This window comes from Pristis pectinata, chromosome 5, assembly GCF_009764475.1.
Source record: "Pristis pectinata isolate sPriPec2 chromosome 5, sPriPec2.1.pri, whole genome shotgun sequence".
Taxonomy (NCBI): Eukaryota; Metazoa; Chordata; class Chondrichthyes; order Rhinopristiformes; family Pristidae; genus Pristis; species Pristis pectinata.
The window spans coordinates 63306064-63329717 of record NC_067409.1 but is presented as its reverse complement, the minus strand read 5'-3'; the positions used below and the strand labels follow the sequence as shown (position 1 = coordinate 63329717).

At 39.3% G+C, this 23654-nt stretch overlaps 1 protein-coding gene across 1 annotated transcript in view; it reads left to right on the top strand.

Moving 5' to 3' along the window:
- agmo (alkylglycerol monooxygenase) overlaps window positions 1-23654 on the top strand; it is a 188510-nt gene that overhangs the window by 33816 nt on the left and 131040 nt on the right. The gene's annotated exons all lie outside the window — the stretch shown is intronic.

Sequence of the window (23654 nt, the reverse complement as noted above, 5' to 3'; positions counted from 1 at the left end):
AAAAGTGTAAAAACCTTTATACACTGGTTCATGGTGTAGTATAAAAGTAGTTTATTTAAAAGAGTAGAATCATAATACACTAAATCTCTGATAATCTGCTATGTGATGAGAAATCCCAATATTTCAGCATTGGCTCACCAAGTGATGTTTGAACATTTTCAAGTTCCTGGGTGTCAATATCTCGGAGGATCTATCCTGGGTCCAGCATATAGATGCAATCACGAAGAAGGCACACCAGTGGCTCTACATTAGGAGTTTGAGGAGATTCGGTATGTCACCAAAGAGTCTTACAAATTTCTGTCGATGTATGGTGGAAAGCATTCTGACTGGTTGCACCATAGCCTAGTTTGGAGACTCCAATGCACAGGAATGCAAGAGGCTGCAGAGGGTTGTAGACTCAGCCAGCTCTACCACGGGCACAACCCTCCTTACCTTTGAGGATATCTTCAAGAGGCGGTGTCGCAAGAAGGCGGCATCCATCATTAAGAACCCTCGTCATCTGGGACATGCCGTCTTCTTGTTACTACCATCAGGATGGAGGTACAGGAGTCTGAAGACTCTCACTCAACGATTCAGGAACAGCTTCTTCCCCTTTGCCATAAGATTTCTGAATGGCCCATGAAACCCATGAACACTACCTTGTTATTCCTTTCTTTGCACTATTTATTTATTTTCATAACATAATACATTGAAAAGATATAAAATTACTGCTGCACAAAACAACAAACTTCACAACATACAATAAATCTGATTCTGATTCTCAGGTGATGGATACTGAGGACCCACCTGCAGGCTTTTTGAAAGCTTTTTAACATTTCAAATAGTTTATTTAAGTCATATTTTAACATGTGCTGGTATGGAAGTTAAAGGATCAGTAGTTCTCTTCCAAACCACTAGCAAGGGGTATCTGTGCTTTGGCCAATATTAATTTGCCTACCACAGAAAAACATTAGCATCTCACCTGAAAATGAAAAGCAAAATTACCTAATCCATCAATATTCTTCCATTCTAACATATTCAGACAACAAGCTTCTTACAAGTGTATTGCTCCATGGATCAATTTTATGGTTATTGCTGCAGCTTGAGTAGATTTGCCATTTCTGAATTGATTTGCCTTGGTGCTTAAAGTGAGAAAACAATGGTAGCTAATCAGTGCCCCAATTAGCCACTGTGATAAAAAAAATTGCAATTGTGGAGTATTATCATTTCTTCAGACTCTGATTTTTACCAGATGTGGAGACATCTGTGAGACAAATGTACAGGTTACAGCTGCAGTTAGAAAGCTGATCTCAATGCATGTCCTCTAATTATGATTGAGTGCCTAATACACCTTGCTTATTTATTTAGATTATTCTAATATAAATAGTTATACTTATTTCATCTGGGGGTTTCTTTCTGAAACTTAATTTTTGATAATTACATCTAAGGAAATATTTAAAATCTCATCACTACACAATAGTGTTGTTGAGCCATTACTAGCACTCTCCAATGTAAATTGGTTAGCAATGCTTAAACATTCTTTTTGCCTAAAGATCCATTGTGGAGAATCTACAGCCTCAGGTGAAATATTGACAGCTCATCCACTTTTCCAGTTGGTAGCAGGAATCTTTTAAAAATTTGTTTAGTTAGGCGGTAATGAAAAAAGGCAATTTTTAATCAAGGTTTTATGAATGTCAGTATTTAAGTGAAGCTTATTGAAACAGATGCCAATATCACAGAAATTGAAAATCAAAAGGCCTTTGCTATAGACTGATTGTTGAGGATCAGAGAGGGGAAGGTTGGAAGGGATGGTGTGGGGGTAGACCAGTGGGTAGAGATGGGGTCAGAGGAAAATGAAGGGAGAGAAAGATCAGGAGAGATACTGGAATCCAAGAGCTGTTGAAGTTTGCTATCTTTGACATCTAAAAAGAAGGAAGAAAAGTTATTTGTTACAACACTGAATATGACAGAAAATAAGTGCAGACCACGACAGCTTTGAAATTGAGTGAGTCAATGTTGTTGCAGAGATCAAGTGTGTGTATGTGTCAACGCATGGCAGAGAGCATAGATCTCAGAGTGCAATGAGAACACTCCCTTGAGAAATGCTAAATAGTTTGAACATGTGATCCTGGGTTGATCTAAATTGTAAAGGGTGGAATGTGAGATGAAGTCAATGTGGGTTGAGTTGAAGCCTGAAACATTTACTAAGGAAAGAGATGTGGCTGTGAAGTGAGTTCCGGACAAAACCTAATCAAAGACTGGAAGGGAAAGGGAAATCAATGAGGGTGAACAAAGCAAAAGGGACAGGTGGCAGTCTTGCTGGAGAGCAGTGAAGATCTTCCTCAAGATTGGCATTCCTGCAAGAGGAGTGGCAGTGAATTCACTGGTTCATAAAAACTAATGCCACAGTATGTCTTTTTTTGGTTAAGACTCCTTTTTCCTACATCTTTGTATAAAATAGGTAATTGGTTTATCACTGTCACATGTACAGAGGTATATCGAAAAGCTTTTGTTTGCATGCTATCCAGATGGATCATTCCATGCTTAAGTACAAAAGGAAAAAAAGAACAGACTGCAGAATATAGTGTTATGCTTATTGAGAAAGTGCAGTACAGGTAGACAAATAAAGTGCAAAGGCCATGATGAGATAGATTGAAAGATCAAGAGTTAATCTTCTTCGTATAACAAATCTGATTATGAGTCTCATAACAACTGGGTAGAAGCTGCCCTTGAGCCTGGTGATACTTATTCTCAAGCTTTTGTATCTTTTGCCTGAAGGGAGGGGTAGAAGAAAGAATGACTGGGGTGGGAGATGTTCTTGATTATGTTGGCTGCTTTCCCAAGACAGTGGGAAGTGTAGACAGAGGTAATGGAGGGGAGGCTGGTTTTTCTGATAGATTGGACTGTGTTCACAACTCTCTGCAATTCCTTGTGCTCTTGGGCAGATCAGTTGCTATACCAAACTGTGGTTCACTACTTTGGGCAAAAAATGCTAATATTTAAAAATTTCATTTTGTTAATCAATTCTTATTCATTAGTGATGAGATTTAAGAGGATTTGTTGCAGCAAGGAGAGACCTTATTCAGAGCTTATTATGCCATGAGTGCAGCAGTGTGGGATTCTGAATGAACTCAGTCACGTGCATGTCAGTAACTTGGAAATAGTTTGGCTTATAATACCAGTGACAATATTTTTGTTGTTCTCCACTTCGGTTTGATTTTTCAGTAAGACATAATTGCCAGGAAATCAGATTAAGTTTTAGTGAAAAAAAAATCAATTGCAAGGGTAACACAGAGGTGCAGCAGTTGGCTGCTGCTTCACAGCACGAGATGCTGGAGGAAATCTGATGGTCAGACAGTATCTATGGAGGAAAATGGACAATTGATGTTTCGAGTCGAGACCCTTCATCTGGACTCCATCTACATCCAGTCACAAAATGTCGACTGTCCATTTTCCTCCATAGATGATGCCCGACCCTCTGAGTTCCTCCAGCTTTCAGTGTTTTGCTGCAGATTCCAGCATCTGAAGTCTTGTGTATTCACAGCTCCAGTGACCTGTGTTCAATCTGGTGCTGTCAGTATGAAGATTGCACATTCTCTATATGGCTGCATTGGTTTCCTCTGGGTGCACCAGTTTCCTCCTGTATCTCAAGGACATGCTGGAAGTTAATTGACTGCTATACATTATCCCAAGTGTAGGTGGGTTGTTGGAGGTTCATGGGAGACTTAATGGGCATGTGAGAGTCAAAACAGGTTGCAGGGAAATAAGTCAGGGAGTTCTAAGGCACATAAACAGCCCTTCGTTCCAACTTATCTATGTTGACCAAGATTCGTATCTAAGCTACTACCATGTGCTTGTGTTTGACTCAAATCCATCTAAACATTTCTTATCCATGTACCTGTCCAAATGTCCTTTTAACCACTGTAATTTTACCTGCCTCTACCACTTCCTCTGGCAGTTCATTCTATACATCCACCACTTTCTGTGTGGAAAAACTTGCTCCTGAGGTTCCTTTTAAATCTTTCCCCTCTCTCCTTAAAGCTATGCCTTCTAATTTTAGACTCCTCTACCCTAGGCAAAAGACTGATGAACTACCCTATCTATGGCCCTGATGATTTTATATACCTCTATCAAGTCACCCCTCAGCCTCCTTTGCTGTAGGGAACCTAGTCCCAGCCTATCCAATCTCTCATAATTCAAGCCTCTGGTCCAGGTAACATCTTGTGAATATTTTCTGCAACCTCTCAAGCTTAATCTTATCCTTCCTATAGCATGGCGACCAGAATTCCACACAATACTCCAAGTGTGATCCAACCAACATTTTGTATTACTGTTACATGAAGTCCCAACTCTGATATTCGGTTTCTTGGCTGATGAAGGTAAGCATGCCATATGCCTTCTTCACTACCACTTTCAGGGAACTATGTACTTGTACCCCTAAGTCTCTCTGTTCAACAACACTCCCCAGGGCCCTGCCATTCACTGTGTACGTCCTGGCCTGGTTTAACTTCCCAAAATGCATCACTTCACAACACTTCACATTTGTCTGAGTTAAATTCCATCTGCCATTCCTCTGCCCACTCTCCCAGTTGATCAATATCCTATTGAAGCCTTAGAAAACCTCCTTCATTGTCTACTATAGCACCAATGTTGGTGTCATCTGCAATCTTACTAATCATGCCACCTACATTCCTATCCAAATCATTAATATATATGACAAACAACAAGGGACTGAACACTGATTCCTGTGGCACACCATTGGTCACAGGCCTCCAATCTGGAAAAAACCCTCCATGACCACCTCTGCCTCCTGCCACCAAGTTAATTTTGGATTCATTGGTTCAATCACCCTGGATCCCATGTGTTCTAATCTTCCAGACAAGCTTACTATGCGGGGCCTTGCTAAAGTCCACAATCTGGTCAAGCAAGTCCCCTTTAAGCCTTGCTGCAGCGTGACCTGTGAAGGCCCATCTGTGCATGAGCAGATAGCACTGTATATGGGCCACATATGCCCATCTGAATTTAGCGGAAGTGCTATCTAGGCATGCTCTGTTCCTCATTTGATGCTACTGCACATAAGCAGGAGCGTGTGTATGTCAACGTACATGCACTAAGTATCCAGAAGCAATTGCTGTCTTTTGCAAAACATGCAGTAAGTCTGTGACTGATTTTTCAATTAAGTTCTACCACATCCTACACAAGAAGGTTAGTCTGTGCAATGGAATTTCTGGGTCTTGGTATATTATTTGCAACTCTAAAATGTGTCAATGTATTTCACATGCAATGGATTGTACTTATGTTGCCTTGAAATGGTGGTGCAGCAGTTAAATTGCAGGACTAGTTATCCACAGGCTTGGACTAATATGCCAGAAACTTAAATTCAAATCCCACCACAGCAGCTGTGGAACTTAAATTTGGTTAATAATCTGATTTTTGTTTTGTTATTAGAAATGATGACAACAAAAATTCTGGATCATGATAAAACCCCATCTGGTTCACTAATGTCCTTCAGGGGAGGAAATGTGCTGATCTTACTTGGTCTGTCTTACTTGTGACTCCAAACTCACTGATGTGGTTGACTGATAAAATTCCCTTCTGAAATGGCCTGGCAAGCCATTCAATTCAAGAGCATTTAGGGATGGTCACTGTTGCACGGATCCTGAAAAGTGACTTGCTATTCAGATATATATGAATGAACAAAGAACATTGTTAGAGGTAGCAGAAGGACTTGCTCCTCCTTTGAATAATGCCACAGGCTCTCTTATTTAAGTCTGCCTAAATAGACTCAGGGAACCTTGGTTTAATGTCATATGCAAAGCTGTGATGATGGAACATTTAGTGTGCTGTTCAACACTAATTTTGATTTTCTGAAGTAACATCTACTTAGGCAAGTGATTACATAACACCAAGACTGTTATTAAGAATATGAATAAAACAAACAAGCCTGTCTCTTTTTAATAAATCATTCTTGCATCTTCCTCTTCTCTCTCTCCCTAACAGTCCCTTCTCCTGGAATGTGTTCACGAGCCTCTTGAATATACTCATGTGGTCTGCTTCATTTGCGTTCTTTGGGTTGCTCAATTCATAAATCTTTATCTGTGACATAAAAATGTTTTCTTGAACATCCCACCTCCTTGTTTTGACCTTCTGGTCCTAGATACTTGATGTTATATTTCCCGAGAATTATATGATGCTGGTCAGACTGGGGTACAGAGTGGGTTAATCCATTTTGCTGATGTGGTTTTCAGTGATTGTTGTGAGGGTATTGCCCAGCAATTTGCTAGAATAAACATTCTTATGATAAACTGCTTAAGCCAAATAAAATAAATAATATTTTTTTTCTGGGCAAAGTCCCTATAGAAGGTATCTTTGATTTTTTTAAAAAATGTATGTTTTTGCTTCCTAGGGTAAGACATTATTGTTTTTGTACAACCAAAATTTTCCAAACCTGATTAGTCTGATGTTTTATCAAGTATTTGGCAGAAGTATTAATGAGATATTGGTTAATAGGGCAGAGTATTGTTTGGAGTGGTGTATGAAACATATTACTTTTTCTCTCCCTTGATGTTAGTCCTTTCTCTTTGGGGTGGCAGATGGATACAATGCAGTCCTCTGTTATTTAGTCAAAATTCATAAATCACATTATCCAGCTTCCTGCTACTGCATCAACATAACTTTATTTTCCATCCACATTGCACATCCTTGTATATCTGATTAGAGTTAGGGAATCTGTGCCAATTGCAGTGAATTAATGTCAGCTTCAGCCTGTTGATGTGATTCCAGTGGAAACTAGGTTAACAATGCCCAAACTTGAAGTGGATTTAAACCAGCTGGCAAAAACATTGAAGCCTAGAAATTGGACCCATTGCACAGATTCCATAATGTGAAAATTGTGGATAAGCCCTGTTTTACCTCGGGTAGATTGCGCAAACAATCTTGCTCATGTGGGTGACATCAGACTCATTGGGGAATTGGCCTAGGCCCTTCCTTGGGTGATTATACTTTGGCTTGCCTGGTGCCATTTTCAGTTTGGTAGTGCATGCTTCCTTAATTCCTGGCTGAAATTACAGCCTTTGGGTGCAACCTATTACCTTTGATGTTCACTCACAGAAAATCTTGGAGAAGATTTTGCATGGACTGGAAACGATCTGGAAATTAAAGATGTGCACACAGTATCTGGTTTTCAATGGTCAGTGTTACAAAATATGAATCGGTGGTACTCTCTTCACTGGTTGTATCCTCATTGTGTAAATACTTCCATGCTTCTTCTTGTGATTACTGACCCCTTGTTCAGCCTACACCTTGCAGTGGCACGGTATCACTCACAGCAGGGGAATTAATTGGCTCAGACGATCACATGGTGAGTGTCCTGACACAAAGAAGAGCATCAAACCTGCCCTCCTCCATGATTTCCTTACCTGTGGGCCAGCTTTTTCTTTTGTGTTTGGTGGCTGCCATGGGGACAGTCCTATAAGTGCTAACTTCCCAGCTCTCAATGCAGCAATGACATGATAGCCGTGAGGTCCATCTGGCAACTCCCAACTGGGAGCAGCACAGGTTCAACTTGAATGCTTCATTCTCTATGCAAAATACCATCTCTCTGCTTTAAACAGATTTTTGCTTAATATCATGAATGTCTTTGGGAAGTCCAACAGGGAGTTAGTCCTTTATGTAGTTTTGTGGTTTAGAGGGTGACTTCAACATTTCTCATTTGTCTAGTTCTGCTTAGAACCAATACCTGAGGTGAAAGACCTCTCTTCCAACTTGCTGCAACACTCAATTTCTCCTTCCCTGGCTTGGTGAGAAATGGAAATAATGAATAATAGCTTTTATCAAATGTTTGTTTAAGAAATTTTTTAAAAAAGTGAGAAGTGAAAGAAAAGGAGAAAGGACTGATTTGATTGGTATTCGAGGAAGCAGTCAAAGGCCAAGGTTTGGATGTTACTGTCAGGACTGATATGGTCATTAATGCTTTTAAGGTAGCGACTGGGACTGGACAGGTGATCTCCCAGAAAGCTGAGGAGAGTAACAGTTAGAGGCCAAAAGTTCAAATCTGTTAACCCAAGAGCAAAGCTCTGCAGTTGCTGGAAATTTGAAATAAAAACAGAAAATGATGGAAACATTCAACAGGCTAGGTAGCACCTGTGGAGAAAGAAATGGGGTAACATTTCGGGTTGATGTTTCTTCATCAGAACTGCAAAAAATGAGAAATAAGTTATAATTTGCAGAGCAAGGAAGAGGTAGAGGGAACAAAAAGGAAGTGATGTCATAGGATGGAGAGCAGGAGAATGACACGTAGAGATGTTGGCAGTTAGTTGAAAGGAATATCTGGAGGAGGTGCGGGTAGGAGGAGACAAATGAAAACTGAAATACTGGCAGAGGAGAGTGAGTGAAGAAAACAAACTGAATGATGGAAATGTGAGAAATAGAGTGGAATGGTTGATTATCCGATATTGTTGAATACAACATTAAGTCTTGAGGGCTGGAATGTGCAATGTTGGAAAATGAAATGCTCTTTCTTGAGCTGGACTTTGTTGGAGCCGTTGAGGAGGCCAAAGACAGAGAGGTCATAGTGGGAATGGGATAGAGAATAAAAATGACAAACAACTGGAAGTTCAGCATCACTTCTGTGGACTAAATGTTATCCCTGTTCTGGGTGGGAGGAGAGACAATAAGAAAAGTTAGGAAGCGGAATAGATGGATCTGGGGAAAAGTGACGAGGAGAGAAACCTGTGGCACCACCACTTTATTCAGTCTCTCCAGGTCTCCACCCTATCACAGACATTCCTCCCATCCCCACCGTCCCCCATCCCCTTTTGTTCTCTCCACCCTTCGCTCCTTTCCCTGCAACTTGTTTCTTTTCTAATCAATGATGAAACATCATTGACCTGGAATATTAACACTCTCCCAGCAAGCTATCTGACCTCTTCAATGTTTCCAGCATTTTGTATTTCAGATCTATTAATATTTTTTGGAGGTATTGAGACTTTGTTTATCTTATTTGAAGATTTTCTCTTGTAGATAATTCTAATGAAATTGCAGATACATCTAATTTAATTTATGCTGTCTAACCTTCAACCAACTATTGACTGCTCTTGCACTGAACCCTATGCTAGGCTTGTCATGGGGAATCTCCCATGGTTTAATGCTCAGCAGTTTTAGTGAGTGGTAACCAATGGCTCCATGGGAACACTCAAGGTTGAAAGCAAGTAGTGAATATATAATTAGTTGCAAAATAATAAAACTTTCAGAATCAATGTACTCAAACAATGAGATAAAAGGTTTACTATGAGTGTAGTTGAACCTAATTAATAGTCAGTTATTTCCTCCCTATGCAACTTTGAGCCCTATGATAGTCATTTAGAGCAGTGTTCAACTAAAAAAATTATATTCTAAATTAAATGTTTTAAAAATGTTTTTTTTTATTAGCCTGTTCTTTCCAAAGAATGGTAATTATTGAAATATGAATTGCAAAGGTAAGTGCACATTTTGTCAAGTCTCTGACAGGTAAAGCATGACATCTAGTACAGTAAGAAAAATTTCTATTTGTACTTTCCACTAAAATGGAACCAGCCCTATCCCCACTGCAGATACAATGAAAATTGTTAGTTTGGCTGTTAGTCAAAGTCAATAATGATAAAACACCCTGTTTAATTACTTCTGACTAATTAAAGTTGATAACAAAACTGACCATGGTCTGAAGGATAAGGAGCCAGACAATTTATTTTTGGGTTGAGCCAGAGAGCGGTAATGCTGTCTTCCAGTCCTGTACATTCCAACATTCGTATGACTATTTGCAGTTAAGCCTCCTTTTCTTCTTTAAATAAAATTATTTAGACTGCTGTAATAATTCTCTGTCACCAATACAACAGTTGGCTTATATGTTACAAATGTGTCTAGCTCATTTAAGAGAACCCAGATGAGCCAAAACAAAATTCCCTGTTCTCCATTCCTCCACAGTCCCGCTTACAATTTTTCACATACTGAGGGTATTGGCTTCCTATTGTTGCTGCTGTCAAGTATGAGTTCTTCATAAAGAAAACATTATAGTTGATACTGGATCAGAGCCATTATTTGCAATGTTTGTTTTTGGCGTATGAACAATTATTGTTATCAGTGGCTGGAGTAGCTGTCTAAAAGAAAATCATTGTTTTATTTATAACTATAAAATTTTCATTTGTTATTAAAATATAACAATGTGAATTTTGTTATATTTAATTTACCCATTGCTTATTTGATCCCTGATTTGAAATTATATCATTAGGAGCTGTCAGCAGAGTTTGGGAAAGTCATTCTTAAAATGGAAATTAGGTGGATTGTCAATTCATGGGTCTTCACTTAATGAGGGGGTATAGATTTAAGTTAAGGGGTCAGTCATTTAAAACTAAGGAGGGTTGGAATTTATTTTACAGTGGATGATGAATCTCTGGAATTCTATGTCCCTGGAGCTGAGAGCATTTGGGCTGTTTAAAGAGAAGGTAGATAACTTTTTGAAAGACCAGGGGATTAAGGACAGTGGAGAACTGGCACAGAAGTCGAGATGGAGTTTTGGAGTTTAATTTGGATAAGTGCGAGGTGTTGCATTTTGGGAAGACAAATCAGGGTAGGACATTCACAGTCAATGGTAGAGCCCTGGGGAGTGTTGTAGAACAGAAGGACCTAGGAGTACAGGTGCATGGTTCCCTGAAAGTGGTGTCGCAGTTAGACAGAGTGATGAATAAGGCTTTTGATACACTGACCTTCATCAGTCAGGCCATTGAGTATATAAGTTGGGATGTTATGTTGCAGTTGTACAAGATGTTGATGAGGCCTCATTTGGAATATTGTGTTCAGCTTTGGTCATCTTGCTATAGAAAAGATGTCATTAAGCTGGAAAGAGTGCAGAGGAGATTTACGAGGATCTTGTTGGAACTCAAGGGACTGAGCTATGGAGAGGCTGAGCAGGTTGGGACTTCTTTCATTGGAGTGTAAGAGAATGAGGGCTGATCTTATTGAGGGGTATAAAATCGTGAGGGGCATAGTGAATGCATACAGTCTTCTTCCTCGGGTCGGGGAATCAAGAATTAGTAGGCATAGGTTTAAGATGAGAGGGGAGAGATTTAATAAGAATCTGAGGGGCAACTTTTTCACCCTGAAGGTGATCAGTATATGGAGTGAGCTGCCAGAGGAAGTGGTTGACGCAAGTACATTTACAATATTTAAAAGGTACTTGGATAGGAAAGGTTTAGAGGATATGGGCCAACTTCAGGCAAATGGGACTAGCTTAGATGGGAATCTTGGTCTGCATGGACTGGTTGGGTAGAAGGGCCCGTTTCCATGCTGTTTGACTCGACGAAGCCTGGGACAGATTAACTAGGGATGATCTTTGCGATTAAATTTAATGTTTTGGACTTTACGTGGATTAAAAGGCAAATTCTGCCTCACTTACTCATCAAGTATTTTGGTGGAGTTATTGGATTGCTGCCAACATACCTTTCCATAGCACAGAGCAATAACTTCACCAGAAAGGGAATAAGATGGGATGGCTCTCTTACTGATCCTCTTCTATAATTTGCAATTGGAGGCTGGAAGATACAGCATCTATGGCCAACCGGGCTGGAGCAGGGGTATTGGAAGGAAAAGAGTGAAATATGTTGTCCATTTGGTTCAGTTGTAACACAGTTGAATTGAACCAACAATCTCTTTAATTTCACACATTTTTATATTCAGTCCCATTGTGTGTCTATGGTAAATAAAAGCCATGTTTTCACTGCCTATCTTTTCAGTTAGAAAAGCTTCAATTTACACCTGTTGCTTCCTGACTTTGAATTACCTCTCTGCTTATGTGGGCATCTTCTCGTTCATTCCATGTTGCAATCCTAACCACAGGTTTGTAATGGTTCTTGTAAAATACTTTATAAAAATCTTTACAACCCAAATTAACTTCCATTTCCTTTATTTCTGCCGTAAATTTGGTCAAGCATGAACGGCCCGGATTGGCTCATGTTTCTGTAAGTTCTTAGTAACTTAAGGTCCATAGGAGATACAATTATTAACAAATGATGTAAGCTTACCATGTCTACAATTGCCTGGATTCGCTCTATCTCTCACTTAATATATTTAAGCTCACTCAAGGCATATTCCTTCTTCTTTGACATTTTCATACATTGTGATGAGAATCGGATGTTCCAACCCATCTTTTCTTCCACTATTTTAAAGAGCAGTGACTTATGCTCAGATATGATATCACAGCCAGTTTTCCAGACCTCTCCCAAGTGGCTATTTCTTGTAAGCAAGCTTAGACCTTGGGAGAATATTTAACTGTAAAAGTCACGCCAGCAGAGTTTGAACAGGTTCTTGCGTCCTGCAAGTGCACGTGTTTTTTTGGAGGGACATTGGCCAATCAAATGTAAGGATATTTTTCCTGTATTTCTCTGGTTAGTTTAGAGATTCGGGGATATTCCACCTGGCCCCTGCCAAAATACAGGCGACCCTGCCTTATGGCAGTTTGAGTAACGGAAATTTGCTCTTACGGAATTCACAAATCACTCCCAAAGAATCTGAGAAATAGAACAAAAATTCGCTCTTCCAAAATTTATGTGAGAAAATGTAAATAAGTTTAAATTACCAAGAACTTGCAGAAACATGAGCAAAAAACTTGCAGAAATCTGGGCAGTTCATGCTTGACCAAACTTATTGAAGAAATAACAAAGGAAAGGGAAGTTAATTTGGGTTGTAAAGATAAAATTTATTTTTCCAACTTGCATTTCTTGACGCTTGTGCAGGTGACACAACTTTGCATTATGGAAAATGGCAATATGGATGCAACCCCCATACTGCGGAGGTCACCTTTTAAGGATTAATCTTGTGACTGCCTATGTCTTTGTTTCCATGCCAAATTACACAATGCTATGTTGTCTATAAAGTGTTAACTTGTTTTTATTTCACTACCTCCTTGAAGAAAGAGGTAAATCTCAATACCAGTGATGATATTGAAATTGGGCCAGAGTGTGCTCTATGGGACTGCCACCTGCATTCCCTGCCCGTTCTATTCTCAAATCAAGGCTGTCCTGTGAAATGGCGCTGGCCTCGAGTGGCATTCCCAGTGCCCTGGTACTGCCCTAATGGCCTTCTGACAGCTTGGCAATAGCAAAGGTCTTTGAAGTGCTTTTAAATAAGATAAGATAAGATATCTTTATAAGTCACATGTACATCGAAACACACAGTGAAATGCATTTTCGCGTAGAGTGTTCTGGGGGCAGCCCGCAAGTGTCGCCATGCTTCTGGCGCCAACATACCATGCCCACAACTTCCTAACCCGTACGTCTTTGGAATGTGGGAGGAACCTGGAGCACCTGGAGGAAACTCACGCAGACATGGAGAGAACGTACAAACTCCTTACAGACAGTGGCTGGAATTGAACCTGGGTCACTGGTGCTGTAATAGCATCACACTAATTGCTACACAACCTGCCTGCCTGGTATTGTGATCAGAGACATGTAAAGCTTAAATAATAAATAAAAGGAAAACAAATAACATAGTATGTAGATAATCCAACTAGGGATGGGGCCATATTGGGAATTGAGCTTGGCAAGGTGATTGGAGTTTCAGTGGGAGAGGATTTGGGAACAGTGATCATAACTCCAGAAGTTTTCAGATATGAGGTTTGGGAACCTTGGATGACTGTAAGACCATAAGATATAGGATCAGAATTAGGCCATTCAGGCACTTGAGTCTGCTCTGCCATTCAATCATGGCTGATTTCTTTTTTCAACCCCATTCTTCCACCTTCTCCCCATAACCATTAACCCCTTTATCAATCAACAACCTTCAATTTCTGCCTTAAATACACCCAATGACTTGGCCTCCTCTGCCCTCTTAGTTACAGAGACCTTTGTATCCTCCCACAGGCAAGGCCCCATAGGACTGGAGGATAGCTAATGTTGTTCCTTTGTTTAAGAAGGGCAGTAGGGACAAATCAGGAAATTATAAGCTGGTAAGCTTTATATCAGTGGTAGGGAAATTATTGGAGAAGATTCTTAGAGATAGGATGTACACGCCTCTGAAAAAGCATAGACTTATTTGGGATAGTTAGCATGACTGTGTGGGGGAGGTCATTTGGTTTAGTGTTTTGTGGAGGTGACAAAGATGATTGAGGGTAGGGCAGCGGATGTTGTACATATGGACTTCAGTAAAGCATTCCACAATGTCCCTTGTGGTAGGCTGATCCAGAAGATGAAGGCACATAGGATATATTGGCGACTTGGTAGATTGGATTTAAAAACTAGCTTTGCCTGTAGAAGACAAAGGGTAGTGGTGGAAGACTGTTATTCTGATTGGAGGTCTGTGATGTTCCACAAGGATCTGTTTGGGGCATCTATTGTTTGTAATATTTATAAATGACTTGGAAGAAAATCAAACTAGTTGAGTTAATAAGTTTGCAGATGATACAAAAATTGATAGAGTTGTGGACAGTGAGGAAGGTTGTCAAAGGATAGAGCAGGTTATACAGTAGACCAGTTGGAAATGTGGTCAGGGAAATGTCAGATGGTTGTGATGGTCTGGACAAGTGTGAGCTGTTGCACTTTGGGAGATCAAATGTAAGAGGGAAGTATACAGTAAATGGCAGGACCCTTCGGAGCATTGATGTGTAGAAGGATCTTGGGGTGCAAGTCCATAGCTCCCTGAAAGTGGCAACACAATTAGATAGAAGTAAAAAGGTGTATGGTATACTTGCCTTCATCAGTTGGTTGGGGCATTGAATATAAAAGTTAGGAAGTCATATTGCAGCTATATAAAACTTTGGTTAGGCCACATTTGGAGTACTGTGTGTAGTTCTGATCACTGCATTACAGGAAGGATGTGGAGGCTTTAGAGAGGGTGAAAAAGAGGTTCAGAATCAGGTTTATTATCACTGACATATGTCGTGAAATTTGTTGTTTTATGGCAGCAGTACAGTGCAAGATAAAAATTACTATAAGTTACAGAAATAAACAAATAATGCAACAGAGGAATAATAAGGTCATGTTCATGGGCTCATGGACCATTCAGAAATCTGATGGCAGAGGGGAAGAAGCTGTTCCTGAAACATTGAGTGTGAGTCTTCAGGCTCTTGTACCTCCACTGCAATGGTAGTAACATGAAGAGGGCATGTTCTGGATGGTGAGGGGCCTTAATGATTGATGTCACCTTATTGAGGAACTGCCTCTTGAAGATGCCCTCAATGGTGGGGAGGGTTGTGCCCCTGATGGAGCTGGCTGAGTCTACAACTCTCTGCAGCCTCTTTCGATACTGCATATTAGAGCCTCTATACCAGGCAGTGATGCAACCAGTCAGAATGCTCTCCACCGTATATCTGTAGAAATTTGCAAGAGTCTTTGGTGACATACCAAATCTCCTCAAACTCCTAATGAAGTAGAGGTGCTTGTGTGCCTTCTTCATGATTGCATTGATGCATTGGACCCAAGACAGATCCTCTGAGATGTTGATGCCCAGGAAATTGAAGCTGCTCACCCTTTCCACTGCTGACCCCTCAGTGAAGACTGGTGTGTGTTCTCCCAACTTCTTGACTTTCGACTTCCAAGGTTCACCAGAATGTTGACTGAATTCGAGAGTATTAGCTACAAACTTGGATTGTTTTCTCTGGAGTGTCGGAGTTTGAGGGATGACTTGATAGAAGTATATAAAATTATGAGAGGCATAGATAGGGTAGATAGTCAGAGTTTTTCTCCCAGGATGGAAATGTCAAATACTAGAGCGCATAGTTTTAAAGTGAGAGGGGGAAAGTTTAAAGGAGATTTTCAAGGCAAGTTTTTTTTTCCACAGAGAGTGGTGGGTGCCTGGAACGTGCTGCCAGGGGAGGTAGTGGAAGCAGGTGCGATAGCAACATTTAAGAGGCATGTAGACAGGCACCTGAACAGACAGGGTATGGAAGGAGTACAGACCATCAGCAGGCAGATGTGCAGTTTAAATTGGCATCATGGTTTGCACAGACGTTATGGGCTAAAGGGTCTGTTCCTGCGCTGTACTGTTCTATGTTTTATATTTCTATGTTTAAAATACTGAGATCAAGTAAAATAAAAAAAAAACACCATCATTTACCTTTGTAGACAAGTTAGCGATCCCCATTCAAATGAAAGCTTAGAGGCCAGGTCTGGGCCCTCGAGTCATTTGTGTTCCATTTAAGGACACTGCTGTAATATACCGGCGAGGTGTACAGGAAGAGGTGACCCACATGTTGCTGTTAGTTGACAGTTCTCTATAGAACCACCAGATGAAGCGCAGTACAGTTTAGCCTGTTGTCTTCAGGATTTGTTTTTAATTTGACCAGGACCTGCTGCAGGAGAAAGGGTGGGAGTCTGTGCAGTTTTTAGCCCAGATTCGGCTTTTGAGTTATCAACAATTGCAGATGCAGCGTATTTGCCTTTGTTGGTGGTCTGTTTGAATTGGGGAGATGACGTTGGCATTTGATCTCCACTCATGCGCAAGAAAGGAGGGGGCCATTGTTGCTGGAACTGTAATGGGCAGAGAGATACGACGTTGTAGTTGCTGTAAAAGTGCACTATGTTGGCCTATTGACTAGGCAGAGTTGTTTATTTTTTCACACCAAAATTTCATTTGTATTTGTCTGGAAACTTAATTGCAGCTTATTTGTAATAAACTAGTAATTAATCAGAGATTGCACTGATGGTGAAGTCTGTCTGGTCCAGTAAATTGTTGGGTGCAGATGTTAGAGGGTACAGAGGGTTGAATTCCACGTTTTTAGTGATAAAGCTAGAATTTCTCAATCTTGTGCTGTTTCATTAAAATTGTTAACAGAAGGAATTTCATTCACTTTAGTTTTATGCTGTATTTTACACAGCATATTTTTCAGGCCATGTACGAAACACTGTAACAGTACAGAAGTGACCAGAACTCTAAGTGTACAAGGAAATGAGATTTGCACATGTGAGAAGCAGGTCAGTCAGACCTTCAGAATATTCTTGCTGTTTGTGAATAGAGTACAGCTATTTGTTTCATATAAATTAGACACAATCATTTTTTATTGCATTATGGTCACCAGTTACCTTACAGGGTAATTGCTTAAAACATCTGTGGTAATGGTTTGTAGCTGGCTGGCTGGGCAATTAATTGGACGTCTGTGCTAAATCTTTGCACCTGACAGGATATAAAACTGAAATTAAAACAGCTTCAGGTTAACTCCACTTTGCAGCTGGGAAATTTGTTTTTTAAAGATTTTTGGCTTCCCTTGTTTTATTAAAACCATTTTATCAAAAGGCCCTTTTATTGGAGAACTGGCTACCTCTAACGAGGAAATGCTGTTAAGGTAGATGAGATGAAATAAACCATGTGAGAACCTTGTGTTACAAGAAAGAAAACAAGCAGATACGTTGTTCCTTGTGGGAGAGTCATTCTGTGGAATCCAAGCCATATTGTACCAGAAAAGTAAAATAAAATCTGGTTTGTTTGACTTACTTTTACTGGGCCAATATGGTGGTGTTCCTACATGAAAATGGCATATGTATCCCATAGTGAGAGGGATCTGAATAGTATTTTGTACCCTGCTGCCAGAAGATCATTATCCATGCTTTTTCTAAAACAACATACAGTACATTTTAAATTTGGAAAATAATATCCATTGAAGAGTCACTGTGCTACCTATTTTTCAAATCACATTGACACACAAAGGCTTAGCCAGGTGGGTCAATACAGTTTAAGCTTCCAAAGGGCCCTTCTTTCACTATAGCTGCATTTCCTGTACATCAAACCGAATTCTTGCCTTAACTGTAGACCACATTGGTGTATTACAGCAGTGTCCTGAAATGGCAAACAAATGACCCGAGGTGCTTCATTGAACAGAACTAAATCTGAACATTTTCTTTGTGTAGATCAGTTTTGTTTTGTATTGCCATTAAAGAATAAAACAGGATTACCATTTAACAGAGCTTTTCTTGGACATGGATCACAGAATGTAAATCTTTTCTGCACATGAAATGTGGGCTTGTTTCTCTGCACATGAATTAGACATATTCAAATTGCTAACTATCTTGCTCACCTATTTGTTGCCAATATCCTTCAAAGTGAAAGGAAAATAGGATTGGCCTTAATATGTTTCTTCACACAAACAGACGATGTTCCTTTCTGAACCACTGTCACCATGTTGAGTTAGGATGTACAGCAGCTACTTTGTGCACAGTAAGGTCAGTAAATAGCATGTGAATGAAAGATCTCTGCTTTATATCCTGGGAGTGGCTCTTAGTAGGCTGGTAATAATGTCATCAGAGAAGATTAAGTTTTGTAATTCTTTTAAACTTTAATGGGAAAGAAGACGAAAGTGTTGGCCATGCTGAATTGTACATTAGTCATCAGTTTGAGACCTGTGTAGCAGCATGTTAGCTGGTACTGCAGATTAGTCCCATGGTTTCCTGCAGAGAGGGAAATCTTGGCACCAATGATGGATATTACTGTGACTGGCAGTACTACATCTTTTGAAGCAGATGGCACAGATCTTCATCTGGCACCATGCTGATGCATATTATTGCCAAGCAGAAATAGCAGTGTGTTTACTTTTACTGCATAAAGCCAGTTGCTTGCTGATGCACATTTTAGCTAGTCAACTAAGTTGCTTGGGTTGGAATCACATATTGGCCAGCCTGTGCAAGGTCAGCAAATTTCATTCTCTGAATGGTATTCAGATGCAAGTTTGGATCTTATCTTATTATCAATTGCTTTTGAAATAGAATGCAAGGCTTGTTGGGTGACGGCAGGGAATAGGGTCACCTAAGTGGCTTCTGCTTAAGGCCATTATGAATTCAATGACCAGTTGGCTTCTTCCATTTATTAATCATTCCGTGATTTATGCTCAGCTGTTACTAATGCTTGATCCTTTTAATTCAAACTTTATTCAGTTGAATTAAGTTTTTAATGAGATTTGAACTTGTGTCTCCATCAACTTAGACTTATGAATACTCGGACAGTAACAACCCCAATGATACTGCACCTAAGAATCAAACATCAGTTCAGTTCTAAATTCAGGCACTGGCTGTGATGCCTCAAATGAAGGCCAATATAGTGGATTTGTCACCATTTCGATATAAGATCTCATTATCAAATTGATTTAATTGCACTTATTTTAAGATCAGCTTTACTGTGTCCAAATTTTCTTTATGAATTCAGCCCATGACAAACACCAGAATGTGAAATCAGGTTCACCATGCAAATTTATATTTTTTGTGAAAGGGAGAAACTGTGGCTGTCTTTCCAAAGATGAGTTTTCACTTCCAGTGACTGTGCCTGGTTTTATTTCACTTCACTTACACAACCCTGCGTTTCTGATCTCTACAACTTGCTGTGCTTTTTTTCTCCCTTGTGTCACCTCGGGTTCATTGCCTCTATCCTAGTTTTGTGTGCTCTGGGGCTCAACTTATGTCATTGCAAACAATTTTTCCTTATTTACTCCAATAAACCATTTCATGATTAAGAATGTCTCTTTCAAATCTCCCTTTTACCTCCTCTGCTATAAAGAGAACAAGCCCTTAGTACCAGCTTGCCCACACAACTGAAATCTTTTATCCCAAGTACTATTTGTTAATCTCTCTGTGCCCATTTTTTTAAACACCTTGCTGCTTTCCCTAAAGCATTGTATCCTGATTTTGAACACAGTATTCCAGCTGGAAGACTATAGTGTTCTACTGCATATAATAGTTTAGCACTTACTGCCTGTACAGCATCCTCTGGGAGCTTGTTCCTTTTTCCACCTCCATGTGGAAAAAGGTTCCCCTCAGGTCCCTTTTAAATCTTTCTCCTCTCACCTTAAACCTATGTCCTCTAGTTTTAAACTCCCTGCACTATAATAACTCTATGATTCTCTGACTTACTTTTGTACTCTACTAATTAGAGTCTGGTACCTGACCCAGTCCTGACTTTTTATGTTGTTATTAATTTTCCCTGTCAGCTTCAAATATTTTGAGTACATCTGTCTATTCCTGCATCTCTACGGATTCTGGGTTTAATTTAATTTGCCTATTCTTTAGTCTTTCTCAAAATATATTCCTTCATGCTTTTCTGAGTTGAATGTAAAGAGGGTTTTTATTATTTCACCAATCTGTCTTTCTGAAGCTTACAGAGCTAGGATATGGCAATATGATAGTTAACTTTTGATCAAGAACAAAGGATGCTCGTGGTAATAAGCAAATCAAAGTGACTGGATAATATACTGATCTGGGCTAGCACAACACAGCCTGGCCTGACCCAACTTGGATCCTTTAATTTTACCAGCAAATACACTTGACCTGACCCAAACTGAATCCAACTATTTTAGTCAGGTTCAGTCAGGTTTGTGCTGGACACCGAGGTCTCTTTTGAAATTTATAGTTGAAGATGCTGTGCATTGATTTACCCAGCATTGGTGTAATGGCAGCATCATCAAATCTTAATATATTATGCCATTGTATCCATGATTCTTTACACAAGCAAGCTTCTGCAATTGCTTACAATTTATTTATTAAAAGAGAACAAAAACATGCAATGAAAATTACTCCTTTTTATCAGCATGCTATTAGGGTAATTTTTTATTTTTGCCCAGGCTGCAGTGTTGCTATTTCACCTTGAGCTGTTTTCATCTAGTTGCAGAATTTCTTCTGCAACTTCTTCATGATGTGGTCATTAAATTCTGTTGCAGCAGGATACAGTCTAATTGTTAGTTCACAAATTTCCTGCACCTCAGTTCACGCAGGTGGTCTGAATGTTTACAATAATTCCTGAGCAGCTGGTATGCAGTATAGCAAATCCTTGCAGTGATGAAATGCAATTCAGATGTCTGCATTCTGTCAACACCTTTTTTTTTGCAATTTCTTTTACAAAAAATATTGTAGCCCAGTGAGGTTTTGTACTCTGATTATTTTCTTCCCCAAAGACTGTGGTTCAGATCTTTGACATCATGTTATGAAAAAAGTTCACTATTCTTAATGTTGATCCTGCTTAAGTTTTTAATATGCCACAAGTCTTGCCGCTTTTGTTGTGGCAGCTGATCCAAAGACCACTTTTTACTTTCCAGGTAATAATTCATACATCTGGCCAATTGTTACAGCATTCAAGGCCATCATTGCTTTCCTTTAAAATGCAAATTAAACATAGTTGTTTCTTTCTCTGTCTTGCCATTTTACTTATCCTGCTTGAATTACATGTCGTGTATCGGAGTAACCAAACAATTCCAGCTTTAGAACTATGATGATAATTTGTGGGTTTGCAAAGCCAATTTGGAGCTGTCATTGTTAACGTTAAGGCTTTTTTTAAACCAATTAAGGGCAACATAAAACGTAGCCACTGCAGCAGTTAAAATGCAGGTACTGCTAAGTGTTTGCAAAGGCGCTTAGATGAAAGTTTAAAATGAAGGCCTGCATGAATGGGTATATCGCGTGAGTTGAATCTGTAATTATCCCATGTAATCTATAATCTGCATCTATCCCATGTAATTATCTCACCTGAAACTACCCCATCTAAATCATATATTTCAAGTGTGAGAACAGATGTTTGGTATTGGGAGGCGATATATTCATGTGGTCAGCAGATGAGATGTGGCACAGTGGTGGAGTAGTTAGTGTTGCTTCTGCATAACTCCAGCGACTTGGGTTTGATTCTGCCTGTGTGTAATTTGCAGGACCTCCCCAAGGCTACATGGTTTTTCGCTCGGTTCCCCAAATTCCTCCCATATCCCATAGCTATGTTGGGAGGTTAATTGGTTATTGTAAATTGCCCCTGGTGTAAGTATGTAGCAGGAGATTCATGCCAGATTTGATGGACATGTAAGAGAGAATAAGTTGAATGAGAGTTGTGGCATGGGACTAGTGGGAGCATATTGAACTGGCATAAATAATGGGCTGAATGGCCTCCTTTGTTGTGAGGAAATATGAAAAATATAAAATAAATATCTATGAGAAAGTTGCAGAATTAAGTTATTTCCCTCCTGGTCTCGGTTTGGAACCCTGTTATCATTTTCAGTGCTTATCACTTTACTTTGCCTGGACTAGACATTAAATTGATGAATTATATACTTCTTTATCAACTGAATATCACTGGGAGTTATTGTACTCAAGACCTGCAGCAAACTAGCCATTGGTCAACACAACAAGGTTTTCACTGAATATTCTGATGTAATCATGTTTGATAAAATTGCACTTTCCGATGTAGAACACATTTACTGATGGAAAATATGATGGTAGAGTTATTTTGCAGTGAGAGGTTAGGGGTTCAATAACAGTGATTAGTTGAAGCTAGGAAATGAATACAGTTATTCTTCTATGACTAAAAGGCTCAACTATTCCCAATGAAAGATTGCCCAACTTCAGCCAGAAGTTGCAAGTTAATGTTTGTTCTTTGCACCTTAATGTTTCAGTAAAATATTTATCCAGACACTAGAAAAGGATTCGACTCTAAGTCACAAAGAATTAGCTATTGTAGTGCCATTCAAACTGGTAGAGTTTATTAATGAAATGTGATTGTCCAAGAAAGATTCTCTCAAAAGTTTTGACTCGCTCAAGAAAATGTTGTAAACAGAGAGGTGGACCTTGGGTTCAATTGTTTAAAAGGCTCAAAGTTGAATCATTTAATTTGCACAAGGCTGCAACAAAAGGTTACACTGCCTAAGTTAAAACCAGTAATAAAAGCAATGACTAGTAAAACTAATAGTAAAACAATTCAAGACAAAGGCAGAATGCTGGAAATACTCAGCATGTCAGGCAGTATTTGTAGACAGAAATAGAATTAATATTTAAGTTCAATTTTTTTAACAGAATTGGGAAATTGGGGGTAAATCTAGTTTTAACATCCAGAGAAAGGTGGGAGCCGGGAGAAAAAAAGAGGGAAGGTTGATGAAAGGATAGATGTTAAACTACATATGCAATGTAAAAGCAAGGTGAAAGAACATAAGGATATAAGAAATAGAAATGGGAATAAATCGTTCAGCCCCTGAGGCCTGCTCTGCCATTCAAAAGTTCATGGTTTGACTTTTATCTCAGTTCCTCATTCCTGCATTAATCTTGTATCTCTTGATGGCCTTGATATCTAAACAAGATGATAGTCGGATAAGTAAGAGAACAAAACCACAACATGGAAGAAAATTAATGAAAAATTCCAGATGGACCAGAAATGAATTCTGGAAACTTGAAATAATACTGGAAATCCTTGCAGAATTCTTTATAAACCTTCTTAAACATTTGCAATACTCTGTGACCTGAATTGTCAACCTATTGTTGGATAAAGCAGTTCTGTAATTCCCTCCCTATAGCAGTACAGTATTAATGAAATTGCCAAAAAGAATAATGAATGTAGTTCTGAAACTGAGCGTTTTCACAGACCAGGAACGTCCCTTCCATTTTTGTGATGGAATTTCATGGAGCTACTGGAGAAGGTAAGGTTTTTAACTTCTGTTGCGCTCAAAATGAAATAGTAATATGATTGGATGTAGTAAGGATTTTACTTTTTGTTTATTAAAAGGGTTTATTGTTTAATTTGGATTTTCTTGTAAATAAGAGGTTGTCCCTGACGTTTACTTGACAAGATTGTGTTTTGTGTCAGCATTAGCTATTTTTCCCTCTTAAATCCCATTAACTTTGTTGGGTTCTTTTTTTATTCTTGCCTTTTCTGATTCTTTCACGTTTCAGCATTGATCCCTAAAGTATCTTAACACTGATTGAATA